Source organism: Hyla sarda, chromosome 9 (assembly GCF_029499605.1).
Source record: "Hyla sarda isolate aHylSar1 chromosome 9, aHylSar1.hap1, whole genome shotgun sequence".
Taxonomy (NCBI): domain Eukaryota; kingdom Metazoa; phylum Chordata; class Amphibia; order Anura; family Hylidae; genus Hyla; species Hyla sarda.
The window spans coordinates 130,973,430-130,994,754 of NC_079197.1; positions in this window are offsets into that span (position 1 = coordinate 130,973,430).

Below are 21,325 nucleotides of genomic sequence, written 5' to 3' on the forward strand. Positions count from 1 at the left end.
GACCTGCAAGTGGTCTGTGGTCGTCAGACTCAACAAGAACCCTGCTTCTCCAGACGGACTACAGCACCTGCCAACGACATTTTCCTTGGGCAACTCCACAGGACTTATCTTCTACCCGGACATGCCGCAGACCTGCAGGAGATGTGGCAAGATGGGCCACGAGGGCAAGGACTGTACGGAGGATGCCTGCAGGTATTGCCGTGTGACAGGTCACACGACCAAGGACTGCCCCAAGAGCAAGACCTGCAACCTCTGCGGACTGGCAGCCCACAGCTACAAGGACTGCCCCCAGAGGGAGAGAACATGGGCATCTGTGGCAGCGAGAACACCGAAGCCAGCCCCAGCTCCGGAGCCAACACCACGGATGGCCAAGCCGACCAAAGAGGGTAAGAAGGCGAAAGCCACCACCCCTGCCCCGTCCCGCCCCTCCCCTGCCCCTCCCGCCCCATCCCCTGCCCCATCCCGTCCCACCCCCACCCCTGCCCCATCCCGTCCCACCCCTGCCCCATCCCGTCCCACCCCTGCCCCATCCCGCCCCACCCCTGCCCCCCCTGCCCCACCCCTGCCCCCCCTGCCCCATCCCGCCCCACCCCTGCCCCCCCTGCCCCATCCCGCCCCACCCCTGCCCCCCGTACCCCACCCCGGCCCACCCCTGCCCCGTCCTCCCCTGCCCGGCCCACCCCTGCCCCGTCCTCCCCTGCCCGGGCACTCTCTCCTGCCCCCCGCCCCACCCAGCCTCCTTTCTCTCCTGGCCCAGCAGCACCTAACCCCCCTCCAGCTGCTGGTGCCCGCCCTTCGGAGGACTTTCCTGTGATTCCTCCCCCAGGTACCATACAGAGGAAGAGGAAAGGAAGGGACAACGTATCAGAAGAGTCCCACAAAAGAAAGATAATCGAGACCTGCGAGACCCCTCAAGCTTCAGATGAGGAGGAGGAGATGGAGCAGGTCTGCGAGAGCCTTGAAGCTTCAGAAGGAGAGGAGGTGATGGAGCAGGCCCAAGTGGAGCAGGTCCAAGCAGAGCCAGTCCAAGCTCAATCTATGGAGGAGCTGCTGCAGGACCCAGAGGTTAAGAAAATCCTGGACACTCCGTCCAACACGGTCTACGACGAGTTCTTGGAAGGGCGCTACGAGAAGCCACACGAGCCGACAGGCGCCAGAGAAGAGGACCCGTCCGACCAGACTGGTAACTAGTATCAGAACTAACCTCTCTTTTTATTCCCATGGCTGATCTCAACATCTTCTGCATTAATGTGAGGAGTATTAGAGCTTGGTTTAGATTTCAGACTGTTCTTACGTTCTTAGATTCCCAGAGGTGTGATGTTTACATGTTGCAGGAATGTGCTTTGTCTGCTTCTAGGTCTTACAACCATCTGGCCAGGCAGTGGCCTCACGGCCCTTCCTACTGGTCTGGTGGGGGCGACAATAGGTCTGCGGGGGTGGCCATCCTGATCAGGGGAGGTAACTTTGCACTTGATTCCGTCCGGGAGCTCGTCTGTGGCAGACTTCTTGTCGCAGACGGTTCCTGGGCGGGTGAGCCCGTGCGGCTCATCAACGTGTATGCCTCCCCTGAGAGGGATGTCCGACTGGAGGTTCTCCAGGCCCTGCGGGCTGAACTCGCCACCACTAGAGCAGTAGTGTTGGGTGGTGACTTCAACTGCCCCATTGAGGTGGACGGGCGCAGTTCTGGCACATCCGCCAACCTGGACGTGACGTCTAAACTGCTGATTGAGATGGTGACGGAGGCATCCTTGCAGGACGTTGTCGGGTCCATCGGGAACGGCTCCGTAAACTATACGTGGAGCCGCCCCGATGGCTCGCTCCGTTCTCGGATAGACTTCATCTTCACTTCGAGAGCAGTCAGAAAGGTGTCGTACTCTATGGTCCCCTGCTTCTTCTCTGACCACAGGGCCATTCGATTCCGGGGGACTCTGGGCCATGGATTCCCACCTGGCCCGGGCTCCTGGAAGTTGAATTGTGCCCTGTTGGAGCAGAGGGAGGTCATGGAGGAACTTAGGGATGCTTACCTTGTATGGCGAAATGACAAATGTCTGTTCAAGTGCATCAGCGATTGGTGGGAATATGTTAAAGTCGAATTCCGTTGTTTCTTTCAGGCAAAAGGCAGACAACAGGCGTGTGCGAAGAAGTGGGACTTGAGGAAACTGCAGCGCGAGCTGCGGTCCCTGCAGGACCTGCTCCAGTGTGGCTGGGACGTCAGGGAGGAGCTGGAGGAGACCAAAAAGAGCTTGAAAAGGCACTTTGAGGAGGAATCCAAGCGAATCGTCTTTCGTTCCAAGGTGGAGAACCTGGAGAAGGGTGAGAAATGTAACTCTTTCTTTTTCAGGAAGCTCCATGCCGGCCACACGCCCCTGACTGAGCTACGAGATGAGACCGGACACATGAGGAGCGGCAAGGAGGAAGTGATGGGGGTCGTCCACCACTTCTACAGCAACCTCTACGCCCCCAAGTCATCCGACCCCGAAGCCGCCGAGAGGTTCCTGTCAGGTGTCACTAACGTTGTTGATCCCGCAGGTGCGGCGGCTATGGACGATCCCTTGACGGTGGGGGAGCTGCTCTCTGCCGCTAAATCCTTTAAGCCCGGCAGGACCCCGGGCAGTGACGGTCTCCCGGCCGAGCTCTACGTAGCGCTGGGTGACCTGATCTGTCCGGACCTGTTGGAGGTGTACGAGGAGATGGTGGTGGGGGGCAGAATGCCTCCGTCGTTGAGGGAAGGGATGATCACGATCTTGTATAAGCGGAAGGGGGAGAGATGTGACCTGAAAAACTGGCGTCCCATCTCTCTCCTGAACGTGGACTACAAGATCCTCGCCAAGGTGCTGGCCAACAGGCTGAAACCTGTCATGGGGCAGATCGTCCATCCGGACCAGACCTGCAGCATTCCTGGCCGCAGGATTGCCGACAGCCTTGCCCTTGTGAGAGACACGGTCCATTACATCCAGGACCGCGGGGGCCGCGCCGCCCTGGTCAGCTTAGATCAGGAGAAGGCGTTCGACCGTGTCTCCCACGCATTCATGGACAGGGTTTTGCGCAGGCTGGGTCTGGGGAAGATGTTTTGCTCTTTTGTTAACGTTATGTATTTTGACATTTACAGCACGGTGTTGGTGAACGGCAGGAAGACTGACCCCTTTCCTATTCTTTCAGGGGTTAGACAAGGCTGCCCTCTTTCACCTCTCCTTTTTGTTTGTGTTATAGAGCTCTTCGCTGAGACTATCCGGCAGAATGGAGAGATCAGAGGGATCACCGCACCAGGACCAGATCGCCACGAGGTCAAGTGCTCGCTCTACATGGACGACGTGACCGTCTTCTGCGCTGACCAGCGTTCGGTGACTGCACTCGTCCAGACCTGCGAGGACTTCGGCAGAGCTTCGGGGGCAAAAGTCAACTGCGGGAAGTCGGAGGCCATGCTCTTCGGGGAATGGCACCTGGCTTCTTCCGCCCCCTTCCCCTTTGCTGTCAAGCCGGACTTCATTCAAATTCTTGGAGTCTGGTTCGGGAAGGAAGGAGCGGCCCTTAAGTCTTGGCAAGACCGACTAGGAAGGATAAACTCGAAGATCGGACTGTGGAGCTCCAGAAAGCTCACGATGGAAGGCAAGGCACTTGTCCTGCGGAGTGAAGTTTTGCCTGTGCTCCAATATACCGCACAGGCCTGGCCTCCCCATACCACCGTTTGCAAGGCCATCACCCGGACAGTGTTTGGCTTCGTCTGGGGCAAAATGGACAGAGTCAAGAGGACCGTGATGTACAAGGAACCCCGCAAGGGTGGGAAGGGAATACCCGACATCCCCGCTCTGCTGAGGGCCTCCTTTGCATGTGTCACGGTGCAGCGGACTCTTGTAGAAAAGACTGGCTCAGCGGGCAGGTCCATGTCTCGCTTGCTTCTCATGCCCCTCTGGAGACAGCTGGGCTGGGACAAGTGGGACAGCTCCATCCCTTACAACTGGAACACTCCCTGGTTCTATGGGGATGTTGTCCGGTTTGTGAGGGAGCACCAGCTGGAAGGACTGAAACCAGACCTATGGAAGCCAAAGACAATCCACAAGCTCATCCGAGCTAAGGACTCGACCGAGCTGGTTCCGGGACTCCCCGCAGCCACTGCAGAGACAGTTTGGAACAATGTGGCCTCAAAGCGGCTTACCAATGGACACAAGGACTTGTCGTGGATGGCCGTCATGGGAGGTCTCTCTCTCAGGTCATTCATGCATGCCCGCAACCTGTGCAGGACCCGGTACTGCCCCCGTTGCCCCTACGTGGAGGAAACATCTTTCCACGTGTTTTGGCAGTGCCCCTTTGCACAGGGTCTGTTGGACGCCCTAGAACAGGAACTCAGAGACTCAGTGCCCAGGAGCTGCCTATCGTACCATTCGGTGCTTTACGGCCTGTTCCCTGGGACCCACGACGTGGAGGCCATCCAGGAGGCCTGGCGCCTTATGAACTGTTTTAAGGACGCAGTGTGGCTTGCCAGGAACCGCCTCGTGATCAACAGGGAAAACATGTCCGTCCAGGACTGCCGCAGGTTCATCAAGAACCTGCTTAGAGACTATTCCATCTTGGACAGCTCGGCCGTTGATGAGGAAGAAGAGGAGTGAAGACCCCTCTCCTTCTCCCATGTCTCCCTGAAGATACAGCCCAACAGTTTGGCCCTGTGATCCGCCCCCTCCCTACCCCCACATAGTCGCCCACACCCCTACCCCGATCACAGATTGTATTATTTGGTTTTTGTTTGATCTCTTGTGCCTTTCTATTGCAGGATTGAGCTTAATGTTAGAGTAGCATGGTGTGCGATGTATAGCTTAGGGAACCTTTGCTGTGTATTGTACTATCATGCTTTGTGTGACTGTAATTTATTGTACGACTTGTAATGACTGAACGGAAAATAAAGCTCTTTCAATCAAAAAATTCTTCTCTCCTGAAGTTGAAATATGCCAGGAAGTTAGGGTTAGGGTTTTCAGACAGAAGACTTGTGTGGCTTGTACGACTTTGAATGCATTTTGCTTCTCTCCCTAAGTTGAAATGTACAAGGAGGTTTAGGGTTAGGGTTAGGGTATTCCCACAGAAGACTTATGTGGCTTATACGACTTTGAATGCATTTTGCTTCTCTCCTTAAGTTGTAATGTTCGAGGAGGTTAGGGTTAGGGTTAGGGTTAGGGTTAGGGTTAGGGTTAGGGTTAGGGTTAGGGTTAGGGTTAGGGTTAGGGTTAGGGTTAGGGTTAGGGTTAGGGTTAGGGTTAGGGTTAGGGTTAGGGTTAGGGTTAGGGTTAGGGTTAGGGTTAGGGTTAGGGTTAGGGTATTCCCACAGAAGACTTATGTGGCTCATACGATTTTGAATGCATTTTGCTTCTCTCCTTAAGTTGTAATGTTCGAGGAAGTTAGGGTTAGGGTTAGGGTTAGGGTTTTCCCACAGAAGAGTTATGTGGCTTATATGATTTTGTATGCATTTTGCTTCTCTCCTTAAGTTGAAATGTAAGAGGAGATAAGGACTTGTGTGGATTATACAATTTTGAATACATAATTCTTCTCTCCTGAAGATGACATATGCCAGGAAGTTGGGGTTGGGGTTAGGGTTTTCAGACAGAAGACTTGTGTGGCTTGTACGATTTTGAATGCATTTTGCTTCTCTCCCTAAGTTGAAATGTACGAGGAAGGGTGAGGGTGAGGGTTTTTCCCACAGAAGACTTGTGTGGATTATACGCTTTTGAATACATAATTCTTCTCTCCTGAAGTTGAAATATGCCAGGAAGTTAGGGTTAGGGTTTTCAGACAGAAGACTTGTGTGGCTTGTACGATTTTGGATGCATTTTGCTTCTCTCCCTAAGTTGAAATGTACGAGTAGGGTTAGGGTTAGGGGTGGCTTGTACGATTTTGAATGCATTTTTCTTCTCTCCCTAAGTTGAAATGTACGAGGAAGGGTGAGGGTGAGGGTGAGGGTTTTCCCACAGAAGATTTGTGTGGATTATACGATTTTGAATACATAATTCTTCTCTCTTGAAGTTGAAATATGCCAGGAAGTTAGGGTTAGGGTTTTCAGACAGAAGACTTGTGTGGCTTGTACGATTTTGGATGCATTTTGCTTCTCTCCCTAAGTTGAAATGTACGAGGAGGTCAGGGTCAGGTTCAGGGTCAGAGTTTTCCCACAGAAGACTTATGTGGCTTATACGATTTTGAATGCATTTTGCTTCTCTCCTTAAGTTGAAATGTAAGAGGAGATAAGGATTAGGGTTTTACCACACAAGACTTGTGTGGATTATACGATTTTGAATACATAATTCTTCTCTCCTGAAGTTGAAATATGCCAGGAAGTTAGGGTTAGGGTTTTCAGACAGAAGACTTGTGTGGCTTGTACGATTTTGAATGGATTTTGCTTCTCTCCCTAAGTTGAAATGTACGAGGAAGGGTGAGGGTGAGGGTTTTTCCCACAGAAGACTTGTGTGGATTATACAATTTTGAATACATAATTCTTCTCTCCTGAAGTTGAAATATGCCAGGAAGTTAGGGTTAGGGTTTTCAGACAGAAGACTTGTGTGGCTTGTACGATTTTGAATGGATTTTGCTTCTCTCCCTAAGTTGAAATGTACGAGGAGGGTTAGGGTTAGGGTTAGGGTTAGGGTTTTCCCAAAGAAGACTTATGTGGCTTTTAAGATTTTTTTAATGCATTTTGCTTCTCTCCTTAAGTTGTAATGTTCGAGGAAGTTAGGGTTAGGGTTAGGGTTAGGGTTAGGGTTAGGGTTAGGGTTAGGGTTAGGGTTAGGGTTAGGGTTAGGGTTAGGGTTAGGGTTAGGGTTAGGGTTAGGGTTAGGGTTAGGGTTAGGGTTAGGGTTAGGATTTTCCCAAAGAAGACTTATGTGGCTTTTACGATTTTTGAATGCATTTTGTTTCTCTCCTTAAGTTGTTATGTACGAGAAAGTTAGGGTTAGGGTTAGGGTTAGGGTTAGGGTTAGGGTTAGGGTTAGGGTTAGGGTTAGGGTTAGGGTTAGGGTTAGGGTTAGGGTTAGGGTTAGGGTTAGGGTTAGGGTATTCCCACAGAAGACTTATGTGGCTTATACGATTTTGAATGGATTTTGCTTCTCTCCTTAAGTTGTAATGTTCGAGGAAGTTAGGGTTAGGGTTAGGGTTAGGGTTAGGATTTTCCCAAAGAAGACTTATGTGGCTTATACGATTTTTGAATGCATTTTGTTTCTCTCCTTAAGTTGTAATGTACGAGAAAGTTAGGGTTAGGGTTAGGGTAAGGGTTAGGGTTAGGGTTAGGGTTAGGGTTAGGGTTAGGGTTAGGGTTAGGGTTAGGGTTAGGGTTAGGGTTTTCCCAAAGAAGACGTATGTGGCTTTTACGATTTTTGAATGCATTTTGTTTCTCTACTTAAGTTGTAATATACGAGAAAGTTAGGGTTAGGGTTAGGGTTAGGGTTAGGGTTAGGGTATTCCCACAGAAGACTTATGTGGCTTATACGATTTTGAATGCATTTTGCTTCTCTCCTTAAGTTGTAATGTTCGAGGAAGTTAGGGTTAGGGTTAGGGTTAGGGTTAGGGTTAGGGTTAGGGTTAGGGTTAGGGTTAGGGTTAGGGTTAGGGTTAGGGTTAGGGTTAGGGTTAGGGTTAGGGTTAGGGTTAGGGTTAGGGTTAGGGTTAGGGTTTTCCCAAAGAAGACTTATGTGGCTTTTACGATTTTTGAATGCATTTTGTTTCTCTCCTTAAGTTGTAATGTACGAGAAAGTTAGGACTAGGGTTAGGGTTAGGGTTAGGGTTAGGGTTAGGGTTAGGGTTAGGGTTAGGGTTAGGGTTAGGATTAGGGTTAGGGTTAGGGTTAGGGTTAGGGTTAGGGTTAGGGTTAGGGTTAGGGTTAGGGTTAGGGTTAGGGTTAGGGTTAGGGTTAGGGTTAGGGTTTTCCCAAAGAAGACTTATGTGGCTTATATGATTTTGTATGCATTTTGCTTCTCTCCTTAAGTTGAAATGTAAGAGGAGATAAGGATTAGGGTTTTCCCACACAAGACTTGTGTGGATTATACAATTTTGAATACATAATTCTTCTCTCCTGAAGATTACATATGCCAGGAAGTTGGGGTTAGGGTTTTCAGACAGAAGACTTGTGTGGCTTGTACGATTTTGAATGCATTTTGCTTCTCTCCCTAAGTTGAAATGTACGAGGAGGGTTAGGGTTAGGGTTAGGGTTTTCCCAAAGAAGACTTATGTGGCTTTTAAGATTTTTTTAATGCATTTTGCTTCTCTCCTTAAGTTGTAATGTTCGAGGAAGTTAGGGTTAGGGTAAGGGTTAGGGTTTTCCCAAAGAAGACTTATGTGGCTTTTACGATTTTTGAATGCATTTTGTTTCTCTCCTTAAGTTGTAATATACGAGAAAGTTAGGGTTAGGGTTAGGGTTAGGGTTAGGGTTAGGGTTAGGGTTAGGGTTAGGGTTAGGGTTAGGGTTAGGGTTAGGGTTAGGGTTAGGGTTAGGGTTAGGGTTAGGGTTAGGGTTAGGGTTAGGGTTAGGGTTAGGGTTAGGGTATTCCCACAGAAGACTTATGTGGCTTATACGATTTTGAATGAATTTTGCTTCTCTCCTTAAGTTGTAATGTTCGAGGAAGTTTTAGGGTTAGGGTTAGGGTTAGGGTTAGGGTTAGGGTTAGGGTTAGGGTTAGGGTTAGGGTTAGGGTTTTCCCAAAGAAGACTTATGTGGCTTATATGATTTTGTATGCATTTTGCTTCTCTCCTTAAGTTGAAATGTAAGAGGAGATAAGGATTAGGGTTTTCCCACACAAGACTTGTGTGGATTATACAATTTTGAATACATAATTCTTCTCTCCTGAAGATTACATATGCCAGGAAGTTGGGGTTAGGGTTTTCAGACAGAAGACTTGTGTGGCTTGTACGATTTTGAATGCATTTTGCTTCTCTCCCTAAGTTGAAATGTACGAGGAGGGTTAGGGTTAGGGTTAGGGTTTTCCCAAAGAAGACTTATGTGGCTTTTAAGATTTTTTTAATGCATTTTGCTTCTCTCCTTAAGTTGTAATGTTCGAGGAAGTTAGGGTTAGGGTAAGGGTTAGGGTTTTCCTAAAGAAGACTTATGTGGCTTTTACGATTTTTGAATGCATTTTGTTTCTCTCCTTAAGTTGTAATATACGAGAAAGTTAGGGTTAGGGTTAGGGTTAGGGTTAGGGTTAGGGTTAGGGTTAGGGTTAGGGTTAGGGTTAGGGTTAGGGTTAGGGTTAGGGTTAGGGTTAGGGTTAGGGTTAGGGTTAGGGTTAGGGTATTCCCACAGAAGACTTATGTGGCTTATACGATTTTGAATGAATTTTGCTTCTCTCCTTAAGTTGTAATGTTCGAGGAAGTTAGGGTTAGGGTTAGGGTTAGGGTTAGGGTTAGGGTTAGGGTTAGGGTTAGGGTTAGGGTTAGGGTTAGGGTTAGGGTTAGGGTTTTCCCAAAGAAGACTTATGTGGCTTATATGATTTTGTATGCATTTTGCTTCTCTCCTTAAGTTGAAATGTAAGAGGAGATAAGGATTAGGGTTTTCCCACACAAGACTTGTGTGGATTATACAATTTTGAATACATAATTCTTCTCTCCTGAAGATTACATATGCCAGGAAGTTGGGGTTAGGGTTTTCAGACAGAAGACTTGTGTGGCTTGTACGATTTTGAATGCATTTTGCTTCTCTCCCTAAGTTGAAATGTACGAGGAGGGTTAGGGTTAGGGTTAGGGTTTTCCCAAAGAAGACTTATGTGGCTTTTAAGATTTTTTTAATGCATTTTGCTTCTCTCCTTAAGTTGTAATGTTCGAGGAAGTTAGGGTTAGGGTAAGGGTTAGGGTTTTCCCAAAGAAGACTTATGTGGCTTTTACGATTTTTGAATGCATTTTGTTTCTCTCCTTAAGTTGTAATATACGAGAAAGTTAGGGTTAGGGTTAGGGTTAGGGTTAGGGTTAGGGTTAGGGTTAGGGTTAGGGTTAGGGTTAGGGTTAGGGTTAGGGTTAGGGTTAGGGTTAGGGTTAGGGTTAGGGTTAGGGTTAGGGTTAGGGTATTCCCACAGAAGACTTATGTGGCTTATACGATTTTGAATGAATTTTGCTTCTCTCCTTAAGTTGTAATGTTCGAGGAAGTTAGGGTTAGGGTTAGGGTTAGGGTTAGGGTTAGGGTTAGGGTTAGGGTTAGGGTTAGGGTTAGGGTTAGGGTTAGGGTTAGGGTTAGGGTTAGGGTTAGGGTTAGGGTTAGGGTTAGGGTTAGGGTTAGGGTTTTCCCAAAGAAGACTTATGTGGCTTATATGATTTTGTATGCATTTTGCTTCTCTCCTTAAGTTGAAATGTAAGAGGAGATAAGGATTAGGGTTTTCCCACACAAGACTTGTGTGGATTATACGATTTTGAATACATAATTCTTCTCTCCTGAAGATGAAATATGCCAGGAAGTTGGGGTTAGGGTTTTCAGACAGAAGACTTGTGTGGCTTTTACGATTTTTGAATGCATTTTGTTTCTCTTCTTAAGTTGTAATGTACGAGAAAGTTGGGATAGGGTTAGGGTTAGGGTTAGGGTTTTCCCAAAGAAGACTTATGTGGCTTTTACGATTTTTGAATGCATTTTGTTTCTCTCCTTAAGTTGTAATGTACGAGAGGGTTAGGATTAGGGTGAGGGTGAGGGTGAGGGTGAGGGTGAGGGTGAGGGTGAGGGTGAGGGTGAGGGTGAGGGTGAGGGTGAGGGTGAGGGTGAGGGTGAGGGTGAGGGTGAGGGTGAGGGTGAGGGTGAGGGTTTTCCCACAGAAGACTTATGTGGCTTATATGATTTTGTATGCATTTTGCTTCTCTCCTTAAGTTGAAATGTAAGAGGAGATAAGGATTAGGGTTTTCCCACACAAGGTTTGTGTGGATTATACGATTTTGAATACATAATTCTTCTCTCCTGAAGATGAAATATGCCAGGAAGTTGGGGTTAGGGTTTTCAGACAGAAGACTTGTGTGGCTTGTACGATTTTGAATGCATTTTGCTTCTCTCCCTAAGTTGAAATGTACGAGGAAGGGTGAGGGTGAGGGTTTTTCCCACAGAAGGCTTGTGTGGATTATACGATTTTGAATACATAATTCTTCTCTCCTGAAGTTGAAATATGCCAGGAAGTTAGGGTTAGGGTTTTCAGACAGAAGACTTATGTGGCTTATACGATTTTGAATGCATTTTGCTTCTCTCCTTAAGTTGTAATGTTCGAGGAAGTTAGGGTTAGGGTTAGGGTTAGGGTTAGGATTTTCCAAAAAAAAGACTTATGTGGCTTTTACGATTTTTGAATGCATTTTGTTTCTCTCCTTAAGTTGTAATGTACGAGAAGGTTAGGGTTAGGGTTAGGGTTAGGGTTAGGGTTAGGGTTAGGGTTAGGGTTAGGGTTAGGGTTAGGGTTAGGGTTAGGGTTAGGGTTAGGGTTAGGGTTAGGGTTAGGGTTAGGGTTAGGGTTAGGGTTAGGGTTAGGGTTAGGGTTAGGGTTAGGGTTAGGGTTTTCCCACAAAAGACTTATGTGGCTTATATGATTTTGTATGCATTTTGCTTCTCTCCTTAAGTTGAAATGTAAGAGGAGATAAGGACTTGTGTGGATTATACAATTTTGAATACATAATTCTTCTCTCCTGAAGATGACATATGCCAGGAAGTTGGGGTTAGGGTTTTCAGACAGAAGACTTGTGTGGCTTGTACGATTTTGAATGCATTTTGCTTCTCTTCCTAAGTTGAAATGTTCGAGGAAGGGTGAGGGTAAGGGTAAGGGTTTTTCCCACAGAAGACTTGTGTGGATTATATGCTTTTGAATACATAATTCTTCTCTCCTGAAGTTGAAATATGCCAGGAAGTTAGGGTTAGGGTTTTCAGACAGAAGACTTGTGTGGCTTGTACGATTTTGAATGCATTTTGAATGCATTTTGAATGCATTTTGCTTCTCTCCCTAAGTTGAAATGTATGAGGAAGGGTGAGGGTGAGGGTTTGGGTTAGGGTTAGGGGTGGCTTGTACGATTTTGAATGCATTTTTCTTCTCTCCCTAAGTTGAAATGTACGAGGAAGGGTGAGGGTGAGGGTTTTCCTACAGAAGACTTGTGTGGATTATACGATTTTGAATACATAATTCTTCTCTTCTGGAGTTGAAATATGCCAGGAAGTTAGGGTTAGGGTTTTCCTCACTGAAGACTTGTGTGGCTTATATGAGTTTTGAATGCATTTAGCTTCTATCCTTAAGTTGTAATGTACGAGGAAGTAAGGTTAGGGTTAGTGTTATGGTTTTCCGACAGAAGACTTGTGTGGCTTGTACTATTTTGTATGCATTTTGCTTCTCTCCTTAAGTTGAAATGTAAGAGGAGATAAGGATTAGGGTTTTCCCACACAAGACTTGTGTGGATTATACGATTTTGAATACATAATTCTTCTCTCCTGAAGATGAAATATGCCAGGAAGTTGGGGTTAGGGTTTTCAGACAGAAGACTTGTGTGGCTTGTACGATTTTGAATGCATTTTGAATGCATTTTGAATGCATTTTGCTTCTCTCCCTAAGTTGAAATGTATGAGGAAGGGTGAGGGTGAGGGTTTTTCGCACAGAAGGCTTGTGTGGATTATACGATTTTGAATACATAATTCTTCTCTCCTGAAGTTGAAATGTACGAGGAGGTCAGGGTTTTCCCACAGAAGACTTATGTGGCTTATACGATTTTGAATGCATTTTGCTTCTCTCCCTAAGTTGAAATGTACGAGGAGGGTTAGGGTTAGGGTTAGGGTTAGGGTTAGGGTTTTAGGGTTAGGGTTTTAGGGTTTTAGGGTTTTATCACAAAAGACTTATGTGGCTTATATGATTTTGTATGCATTTTGCTTCTCTCCTTAAGTTGAAATGTAAGAGGAGATAAGGATTAGGGTTTTCCCACACAAGACTTGTGTGGATTATACGATTTTGAATACATAATTATTCTCTCCTGAAGATGAAATAGGCCAGGAAGTTGGGGTTAGGGTTTTAAGACAGGAGACTTGTGTGGCTTGTACGATTTTGAATGCATTTTGCTTCTCTCCCTAAGTTGAAATGTACGAGGAAGGGTGAGGGTTTTCCCACAGAAGACTTGTGTGGATCATACGATTTTGAATACATAATTCTTCTCTCCTGAAGTTGAAATATGCCAGGAAGTTAGGGTTTGGGTTTTCAGACAGAAGACTTGTGTGGCTAGTTCGATTTTGAATGCATTTTGCTTCTCTCCCTAAGTTAAAATGTACCAGGAAGGATGAGGGTGAGGGTGAGGGTTTTCCCACAGAAGACTTGTGTGGATTATACAATTTTGAATACATAATTCTTCTCTCCTGAAGTTGAAATATGCCAGGAAGTTAGGGTTAGGGTTTTCAGACAGAATACTTGTGTGGCTTGTACGATTTTGAATGCATTTTGCTTCTCTCCCTAAGTTGAAATGTACGAGGAGGGTTAGGGTTAGGGTTAGGGTTTTCCCAAAGAAGACTTATGTGGCTTTTACGATTTTTGAATGCATTTTGTTTCTCTCCTTAAGTTGTAATATACGAGAAAGTTAGGGTTAGGGTTAGGGTTAGGGTATTCCCACAGAAGACTTATGTGGCTTATACGATTTTGAATGCATTTTGCTTCTCTCCTTAAGTTGTAATGTTCGAGGAAGTTAGGGTTAGGGTTAGGGTTAGGGATAGGGTTAGGGTTAGGATTTTCCCAAAGAAGACTTATGTGGCTTTTACGATTTTGAATGCATTTTGCTTCTCTCATTAACTTGAAATGTACGTTAGGGTTAGGGTTAGGGTTTAGGGTTTTCCCAAAGAAGACTTATGTGGCTTTTACGATTTTTGAATGCATTTTGCTTCTCTCCTTAAGTTGTAATGTACGAGAGGGTTGGGGTTGGGGTTGGGGTTGAGGTTAGGGTTTTCCCACAGAAGACTTGTGTGGCTTATACGATTTTGAATGCATTTTGCTTCTCTCATTAACTTGAAATGTACGTTAGGGTTAGGGTTAGGGTTTAGGGTTTTCCCACAGAAGACTTGTGTGGCTTGTACGATTTTGAATGCATTTTGCTTCTCTCCTTAAGTTGAAATGTAAGAGGAAGTAAGGGTTAGGATGAGGGTTTTCCCACAGAAGACTTGTGTGGCTCATACGATTTTGAATGCATTTTGCTTCTTTCATTAAGTTGAAATGTACGAGAGGGTTAGGGTTAGGGTTTTCCCACAGAAGACATGTGTGGCTTGTACGATTTTGAATGCCTTTTGCTTCTCTCCCTAAGTTGAAATTTACGAGGGGGTTAGGGTTAGGGTTAGGGTTAATGTTAGGGTTAGGGTTAGGGTTAGGGTTAGGGTTAGGGTTAGGGTTAGGGTTAGGGTTAGGGTTTTCCCAAAGAAGACTTATGTGGCTTATATGATTTTGTATGCATTTTGCTTCTCTCCTTAAGTTGAAATGTAAGAGGAGATAAGGATTAGGGTTTTCCCACACAAGACTTGTGTGGATTATACGATTTTGAATACATAATTCTTCTCTCCTGAAGATGAAATATGCCAGGAAGTTGGGGTTAGGGTTTTCAGACAGAAGACTTGTGTGGCTTTTACGATTTTTGAATGCATTTTGTTTCTCTTCTTAAGTTGTAATGTACGAGAAAGTTGGGTTAGGGATAGGGTTAGGGTTAGGGTTAGGGTTTTCCCAAAGAAGACTTATGTGGCTTTTACGATTTTTGAATGCATTTTGTTTCTCTCCTTAAGTTGTAATGTACGAGAGGGTTAGGGTTAGGGTTAGGGTTAGGGTTAGGGTTAGGGTTAGGGTTAGGGTTTTCCCACAGAAGACTTATGTGGCTTATATGATTTTGTATGCATTTTGCTTCTCTCCTTAAGTTGAAATGTAAGAGGAGATAAGGATTAGGGTTTTCCCACACAAGACTTGTATGGATTATACGATTTTGAATACATAATTCTTCTCTCCTGAAGATGAAATATGCCAGGAAGTTGGGGTTAGGGTTTTCAGACAGAAGACTTGTGTGGCTTGTACGATTTTGGATGCATTTTGCTTCTCTCCCTAAGTTGAAATGTACGAGGAGGTTTAGGGTTAGGGTTAGGGTTAGGGTATTCCCACAGAAGACTTATGTGGCTTATACGATTTTGAATGCATTTTGCTTCTCTCCTTAAGTTGTAATGTTCGAGGAAGTTAGGGTTAGGGTTAGGATTTTCCCAAAGAAGACTTATGTGGCTTTTACGATTTTTGAATGCATTTTGTTTCTCTCCTTAAGTTGTAATGTACGAGAAGGTTAGGGTTAGGGTTAGGGTTAGGGTTAGGGTTAGGGTTAGGGTTAGGGTTAGGGTTAGGGTTAGGGTTAGGGTTAGGGTTAGGGTTAGGGTTAGGGTTAGGGTTAGGGTTAGGGTTAGGGTTAGGGTTAGGGTTAGGGTTAGGGTTAGGGTTAGGGTTAGGGTTAGGGTTAGGGTTAGGGTTAGGGTTAGGGTTAGGGTTTTCCCACAAAAGACTTATGTGGCTTATATGATTTTGTATGCATTTTGCTTCTCTCCTTAAGTTGAAATGTAAGAGGAGATAAGGACTTGTGTGGATTATACAATTTTGAACACATAATTCTTCTCTCCTGAAGATGACATATGCCAGGAAGTTGGGGTTAGGGTTTTCAGACAGAAGACTTGTGTGGCTTGTACGATTTTGAATGCATTTTGCTTCTCTCCCTAAGTTGAAATGTACGAGGAAGGGTGAGGGTTTTTCCCACAGAAGACTTGTGTGGATTATACGCTTTTGAATACATAATTCTTCTATCCTGAAGTTGAAATATGCCAGGAAGTTAGGGTTAGGGTTTTCAGACAGAAGACTTGTGTGGCTTGTACGATTTTGGATGCATTTTGCTTCTCTCCCTAAGTTGAAATGTACGAGGAGGGTTAGGGTTAGGGTTTTCCCAAAGAAGACTATTGTGGCTTTTACGATTTTTTAATGCATTTTGCTTCTCTCCTTAAGTTGTAATGTTCGAGGAAGATAGGGATAGGGATAGGGATAGGGATAGGGATAGGGATAGGGATAGGGATAGGGATAGGGATAGGGATAGGGATAGGGATAGGGATAGGGATAGGGATAGGGATAGGGATAGGGATAGGGATAGGGATAGGGATAGGGATAGGGATAGGGATAGGGATAGGGATAGGGATAGGGATAGGGATAGGGATAGGGATAGGGATAGGGATAGGGATAGGGATAGGGATAGGGATAGGGATAGGGATAGGGTTTTCCCAAAGAAGACTTATGTGGCTTTTACGATTTTTGAATGCATTTTGCTTCCCTCCCTAAGTTGAAATATACGAGAGGGTTAGGTTTAGGGTTATGGTTTTCCCCACAGAAGACTTGTGTGGCTTATATGATTTTGAATGCATTTAGCTTCTATCCTTAAGTTGTAATGTACGAGGAAGTAAGGTTAGGGTTAGGGTTATGGTTTTCCGACAGAAGATTTGTGTGGCTTGTACTATTTTGAATGCATTATGCTTCTCTCCCTAAGTTGAAATGTACGAAGAAGTTAGGGTTAGGGGTAGGGTTAGAGTTTTCCCACAGAAGACTTGTGTGGCTTATACGATTTTGAATGCATTTTTCTTCTCTCCTTAAGTTGTATTGTACGAGGAAGTTAGGGTTAGGGTTTTCCCACAGATATCTTATGTGGCTTATACGATTTAGAATGCATTTTGCTTCTCTCCTTAAGTTGTAATGTATGATAGGGTTAGGGTTAGGGTTTTCCCAAAGAAGACTTATGTGGCTTTTACGATTTTTTTATGAATTTTGCTTCACTCCTTAAGTTGTAATGTTCGAGGAGGTTAGGGTTAGGGTTAGGGTTAGTTTTAGGGTTTTCCCAAAGAAGACTTATGTGGCTTTTACGATTTTTGAATCCATTTTGTTTCTCTCCTTAAGTTGTAATGTACGAGAGGGTTAGGGTTAGGGTTAGGGTTAGGGTTTTAGGGTTTTAGGGTTTTCCCAAAGAAGACTTATGTGGCTTTTACGATTTTTGAATGCATTTTGTTTCTCTCCTTAAAATGTAATATACGAGAAAGTTAGGGTTAGGGTTAGGGTTAGGGTATTCCCACAGAAGACTTATGTGGCTTATACAATTTTGAATGCACTTTGCTTCTCTCCTTAAGTTGTAATGTTCGAGGAAGTTAGGGTTAGGGTTAGGGTTAGGGTTTTCCCAAAGAAGAATTATGTGTCTTTTACGATTTTTTAATGCATTTTGCTTCTCTCCTTAAGTTGTAATGTTCGAGGAAGTTAGGGTTAGGGTTAGGGTTAGGGTTTTAGGGTTAGGGTTTTAGGGTTTTCCCAAAGAAGACTTATGTGGCTTTTACGATTTTTGAATGCATTTTGTTTCTCTCCTTAAAATGTAATATACGAGAAAGTTAGGGTTAGGGTTAGGGTATTCCCACAGAAGACTTATGTGGCTTATACGATTTTGAATGCATTTTGCTTCTCTCCTTAAGTTGTTATGTTCGAGGAAGTTAGGGTTAGGGTTAGGGCTTTCCCAAAGAAGACTTATGTGTCTTTTACGATTTTTTAATGCATTTTGCTTCTCTCCTTAAGTTGTAATGTTCGAGGAAGTTAGGGTTAGGGTTAGGGTTAGGGTTAGGGTTAGGGTTAGGGTTAGGGTTAGGGTTAGGGTTAGGGTTAGGGTTAGGGTTAGGGTTAGGGTTAGGGTTAGGGTTAGGGTTAGGGTTAGGGTTAGGGTTAGGGTTAGGGTTAGGGTTAGGGTTAGGGTTAGGGTTAGGGTTAGGGTTAGGGTATTCCCACAGAAGACTTATGTGGCTTATACGATTTTGAATGCATTTTGCTTCTCTCCTTAAGTTGAAATGTAAGAGGAGATAAGGATTAGGTTTTTCCCACACAAGACTTGTGTGGATAATACGATTTTGAATACATAATTATTCTCTCCTGAAGATGAAATAGGCCAGGAAATTGGGGTTAGGGTTTTCAGACAGAAGGCTTGTGTGGCTTGTACGATTTTTGAATGCATTTTGCTTCTCTCCCTAAGTTGAAATGTACGAGGAAGGGTGAGGGTTTTCCCACAGAAGACTTGTGTGGATTATACGATTTTGAATACATAATTCTTCTTTCCTGAAGTTGAAATATGCCAGGAAGTTAGGGTTAGGGTTTACAGACAGAAGTCTTGTGTGGCTTGTACGATTTTGAATGCATTTTGCTTCTCTCCCTAAGTTGAAATGTACGAGAGGGTTAGGGGTGGCTTGTACGATTTTGAATGCATTTTGCTTCTCTGCCTAAGTTGAAATGTACGAGGAAGGGTGAGGGTTTTCCCACAGAAGACTTGTGTGGATTATACGATTTTGAATACAAAATTTTTCTCTCCTGAAGTTGAAATATGCCAGGAAGTTAGGGTTAGGGTTTTCAGACAGAAGACTTGTGTGGCTTGTACGATTTTGAATGCATTTTGCTTCCCTCCCTAAGTTGAAATATACGAGAGGGTTAGGTTTAGGGTTATGGTTTTCCCCACAGAAGACTTGTGTGGCTTATACGATTTTGAATGCATTTAGCTTCTATCCTTAAGTTGTAATGTACGAGGAAGTAAGGTTAGGGTTAGGGTTATGGTTTTCCGACAGAAGATTTGTGTGGCTTGTACTATTTTGAATGCATTATGCTTCTCTCCCTAAGTTGAAATGTACGAAGAAGTTAGGGTTAGGGGTAGGGTTAGAGTTTTCCCACAGAAGACTTGTGTGGCTTATACGATTTTGAATGCATTTTTCTTCTCTCCTTAAGTTGTATTGTACGAGGAAGTTAGGGTTAGGGTTTTCCCACAGATATCTTATGTGGCTTATACGATTTAGAATGCATTTTGCTTCTCTCCTTAAGTTGTAATGTATGATAGGGTTAGGGTTAGGGTTAGGGTTAGGGTTTTCCCAAAGAAGACTTATGTGGCTTTTACGATTTTTTTATGCATTTTGCTTCTCTCCTTAAGTTGTAATGTTCGAGGAGGTTAGGGTTAGGGTTAGGGTTAGGGTTAGGGTTAGGGTTAGGGTTAGGGTTAGGGTTAGGGTTAGGGTTAGGGTTAGGGTTAGGGTTAGGGTTAGGGTTAGGGTTAGGGTTAGGGTTAGGGTTAGGGTTTTCCCAAAGAAGACTTATGTGGCTTTTACGATTTTTGAATGCATTTTGTTTCTCTCCTTAAGTTGTAATGTACGAGAGGGTTAGGGTTAGGGTTAGGGTTAGGGTTAGGGTTAGGGTTAGGGTTAGGGTTAGGGTTAGGGTTAGGGTTAGGGTTAGGGTTAGGGTTAGGGTTAGGGTTAGGGTTAGGGTTAGGGTTTTCCCAAAGAAGACTTATGTGGCTTTTACGATTTTTGAATGCATTTTGTTTCTCTCCTTAAAATGTAATATACGAGAAAGTTAGGGTTAGGGTTAGGGTTAGGGTATTCCCACAGAAGACTTATGTGGCTTATACAATTTTGAATGCATTTTGCTTCTCTCCTTAAGTTGTAATGTTCGAGGAAGTTAGGGTTAGGGTTAGGGTTAGGGTTTTCCCAAAGAAGACTTATGTGTCTTTTACGATTTTTTAATGCATTTTGCTTCTCTCCTTAAGTTGTAATGTTCGAGGAAGTTAGGGTTAGGGTTAGGGTTAGGGTTTTAGGGTTTTCCCAAAGAAGACTTATGTGGCTTTTACGATTTTTGAATGCATTTTGTTTCTCTCCTTAAAATGTAATATACGAGAAAGTTAGGGTTAGGGTTAGGGTTAGGGTATTCCCACAGAAGACTTATGTGGCTTATACGATTTTGAATGCATTTTGCTTCTCTCCTTAAGTTGTAATGTTCGAGGAAGTTAGGGTTAGGGTTAGGGTTAGGGTTTTCCCAAAGAAGACTTATGTGTCTTTTACGATTTTTTAATGCATTTTGCTTCTCTCCTTAAGTTGTAATGTTCGAGGAGGTTAGGGTTAGGGTTAGGGTTAGGGTTAGGGTTAGGGTTAGGGTTAGGGTTAGGGTTAGGGTTAGGGTTAGGGTTAGGGTTAGGGTTAGGGTTAGGGTTAGGGTTAGGGTTAGGGTTAGGGTTAGGGTTAGGGTTAGGGTATTCCCACAGAAGACTTATGTGGCTTATACGATTTTGAATGCATTTTGCTTCTCTCCTTAAGTTGAAATGTAAGAGGAGATAAGGATTAGGTTTTTCCCACACAAGACTTGTGTGGATAATACGATTTTGAATACATAATTCTTCTCTCCTGAAGATGAAATAGGCCAGGAAATTGGGGTTAGGGTTTTCAGACAGAAGACTTGTGTGGCTTGTACGATTTTGAATGCATTTTGCTTCTCTCCCTAAGTTGAAATGTACAAGAGGGTTAGGGTTAGGGGTGGCTTGTATGATTTTGAATGCATTTTGCTTCTCTCCCTAAGTTGAAATGTACAAAGAAGTTAGGGTTAGGGGTAGGGTTAGAGTTTTCCCACAGAAGACTTGTGTGGCTTATACGATTTTGAATGCATTTTTCTTCTCTCCTTAAGTTGTATTGTACGAGGAAGTTAGGGTTAGGGTTTTCCCACAGATATCTTATGTGGCTTATACGATTTAGAATTTATTTTGCTTCTCTCCTTAAGTTGTAATGTATGATAGGGTTAGGGTTAGGGTTAGGGTTAGGGTTAGGGTTTTCCCAAAGAAGACTTATGTGGCTTTTACGATTTTTTTATGCATTTTGCTTCTCTCCTTAAGTTGTAATGTTCGAGGAGGTTAGGGTTAGGGTTAGGGTTAGGGTTAGGGTTAGGGTTAGGGTTAGGGTTAGGGTTAGGGTTAGGGTTAGGGTTAGGGTTAGGGTTAGGGTTAGGGTTAGGGTTAGGGTTTTCCCAAAGAAGACTTATGTGGCTTTTACGATTTTTGAATGCATTTTGTTTCTCTCCTTAAGTTGTAATGTACGAGAGGGTTAGGGTTAGGGTTAGGGTTAGGGTTTGGGTTAGGGTTTTAGGGTTTTCCCAAAGAAGACTTATGTGGCTTTTACGATTTTTGAATGCATTTTGTTTCTCTCCTTAAAATGTAATATACGAGAAAGTTAGGGTTAGGGTTAGGGTTAGGGTATTCCCACAGAAGACTTATGTGGCTTATACAATTTTGAATGCATTTTGCTTCTCTCCTTAAGTTGTAATGTTCGAGGAAGTTAGGGTTAGGGTTAGGGTTAGGGTTTTCTCAAAGAAGACTTATGTGTCTTTTACGATTTTTTAATGCATTTTGCTTCTCTCCTTAAGTTGTAATGTTCGAGGAAGTTAGGGTTAGGGTTAGGGTTAGGGTTAGGGTTAGGGTTAGGGTTAGGGTTAGGGTTAGGGTTAGGGTTTGGGTTTTAGTTTTAGGGTTTTCCCAAAGAAGACTTATGTGGCTTTTACGATTT